General features: G+C 32.9%; 1 pseudogene; it reads right to left on the minus strand.

Moving 5' to 3' along the window:
* Window positions 1-1735: 1735 nt before the first annotated feature.
* On the minus strand, window positions 1736-2974 carry LOC149393876 (protein ALTERED PHOSPHATE STARVATION RESPONSE 1 pseudogene; annotated as a pseudogene).

Genomic DNA, 2974 nt, shown 5'->3' on the forward strand with positions numbered 1-2974 from the left:
TGTTTATTTATTTTCTGCAATTTAGTTGATAATCACTTTTCTATTCTTGAGTTCAATTTGTTGCTAGTTAATTAGGTTTCGATTAAGCAAAATCCTTGTGAGATCGACTTGTACTTACGAAATATATTACTTGAGCGACTATGTGCACTTTAGTACGGAAAATTCGCAACAAATACTAAGAAAAAATATGAAAAGAACATTGAAGCTTACCATTGTAAAAGACGGATAAAAAATTACATTATTAACCTCTAATTTTATGATGGTAGATTTTTATGTTCCTTTTATTCTCCGATTGAATTCAATGAAATTCAATATAGTTCTTAAAAAATAGAGTTCAAAATAAAGAAGTTAATCAAAAGTCACCAGTAAAAACCTTTAAAAATTATAATTTAAGGGAACAACGACCTCTAAAAAGAACTATGGTTTATATTGTTAAAGATATAAAGATAATTATTTGGTCAAATATCAATAAATATGTCAAACGTCCATTTGTAAGCTGAAAACTATCAAACTTAATGAAATAAAAAATATAAACAAAAATAAACACATAATAAAAAGAAATAGTTAAGAAAACAAACATTTGATACTCTCCAAGAATTGGGTTGAGTTTACGGTTTTCTTCACCAAATTCATTCGAGGGCTCATCGCATGACATTTGTATGTGTCTCTTTTACTTGACCTTTTCAGCGATATTCGTTAAGTGCTTTTTTGATTTCTTCCAAGTTCCAACTAAGTTGTTGATAACATATTATTCTAGAGAATGAAACTTTCCTAAAGAGTAAGACATCCACGAAAGAGGGAAATGTAATTAAAAAAAAAAGCAATAAAAATAACAATAATTTTTTTCTACTTTGAGAATAATATGCTTTTATGCCTCTTTTGTAGTTTTTTTTAGAAATGTTCCACATTTACATAAAATTTTATAGGAAAAGTATCATATCTATCATTTGTTTTGAATTAATATGCTATGATTATTCGCACAGTTTTCAAAAATATCACATGTATCCTTTCAGATTACTATAAATAGCATGCTTATACCATATAAATATATTGAATCAAATATAACATTTTTCATAATTTTTAATGGATTATAATAAATAAAAAATATATATTAAATGCACATAATACCCTTAATAAGATCTTCTATTTATTTTTTATTTTGATTAAAAAAAATCTCCATTTACTTTTCATTTTATTAAAAATATAAAAAAAACAAATAATTAGCTGTTTAGCCATCTAAAACACTAGCAATTTGGTTTTAGCCAACCTTTCGTTAATTTCCCGTAAATAGCCATCTTGCTTACGTGGCAGCTTATTAATTGAATTTGTTTTACCTTTTTGTCCTTACGCTATTTTAATTAGGCATTTTTTTAAAAAAATTTCGAATTAAATATTGAAACCGAATAGGGAAGTTTTCAAATTTGAATTTTGAGCAGATTTTGAAAGATATCAGCCATTAATTGTCATAATTTCCAGAATTTTCGTGCTCAAAATATTTCCAGAATTTTTCAGTTTATTTACACGAATACACTGTAAATAGGCTTTGTATTTACAGTGAATATACTGTAAATAAGCTTTGTATTTATACGAATATACTGTTAAAATGATTTCTATTTACATGAACATACTGTAAATAGGCTACCTATTTACACGAATAAATAAGCAAGCACTTGCAAATCCCCAATCCCTTTTAATCCCATATGTACAAGAATAAGAAAAAAAAAAGCAAAAAGCCTTAAGCCATCATCAACCTCTTGACATCGCCGCCGACCTCGCGATCGGACGACCCAGCTCCCCCGGGCTTGGCGTGATTATAGACGGACTCGAAGGCGTTCATACACACGCTCGAGAACCCGACCATGCCCTCGAAGACGTGAGGCAAACCCATCTGAAGATTGTTGAGCGTCATCGTCCTCGTCACGCCCACGGACTTGTCGTGCCTAGTCCTCTCCTCCTCGGCCCTCGCCCTCAGCGCCTCGACCCGGGCCCGCTTCTCCGCCACCGGGCTCCTCTTCCGGGCGGGGCCCGCCGAGTACGGCCCGAACTTCCCCTCGAGCGTCCTCAGCTCCCCGGCTCTCCGCTCGAAGTCCCTCGACACCGACTCGGCTCTCTTCCTTTGCTTGAGCTCCTCGGACTGTTGGACCACGATCGCGTGGATCACGGCCAGGAACGAGTTGATGGCCTCCGAGGCGACCCGGTCGGGGATGAAACCAGAGCTCGCTTTTTTTTTTTTTGGGATTTCGTTTTTGAATTGTGTTTGAATGAGAGAGAAGATGCGTGTATATTCGGTATTAATTACAGCGCTTAATGAAGGCCCTTGAAATACGCGTCAGTTATTATCCAAAGAGATGCTTTAATTGATTTTATTTTCGTTAGGGGAACGGGCGGGAACAGTTGCGAGGATATATTGGTATTTTTAACTATGTAAATAAATTCGCCTGGCTATTAACACAAAATTAACCAAATATTGGTTAAATCCAAAACTGTATCTCTTTCATCTTACGATGAGTTTGGAGATTGGGTCCGACAGCCCAAGAAAGCGACGACGATGATGTTGGAGTTTTGTGGGTTTGTCGAAGGAAAAAAAAAGAAATGTGTAAAATGTGTCCGATACGATTTCCTTCTATATCCACATCAATTTTTTAAATTTTATTTATTTATTTCTAATCTATGGTAGGTATTCATTATATATTTGATTTATTTTAAATAAAAAAATAAATATGTGATATCATTTAGGCAACTAAATCAAAAGTCAATAAAATTTTAGTTTTTGGATATATTTGATATATAAATGAGTTTCAGGGTATAATTATAATATAAATAATAATCTGAATGTATATATATATATATATATATATATGATATTTTCTCAGTTTTATATTAAAAAGTATGTAACGCTAAAAAAAATGGGATAACGATGTCCATATTGCATATTCATGTGGAATTTGCTGCTGAAGTCACAACAACAGCACAT

This window comes from Urtica dioica, chromosome 6 (assembly GCF_054948205.1).
Source record: "Urtica dioica subsp. dioica isolate 48M chromosome 6, U.dioica_male_clone48M_v1_H2, whole genome shotgun sequence".
In the NCBI taxonomy this organism is placed as follows: domain Eukaryota; kingdom Viridiplantae; phylum Streptophyta; class Magnoliopsida; order Rosales; family Urticaceae; genus Urtica; species Urtica dioica.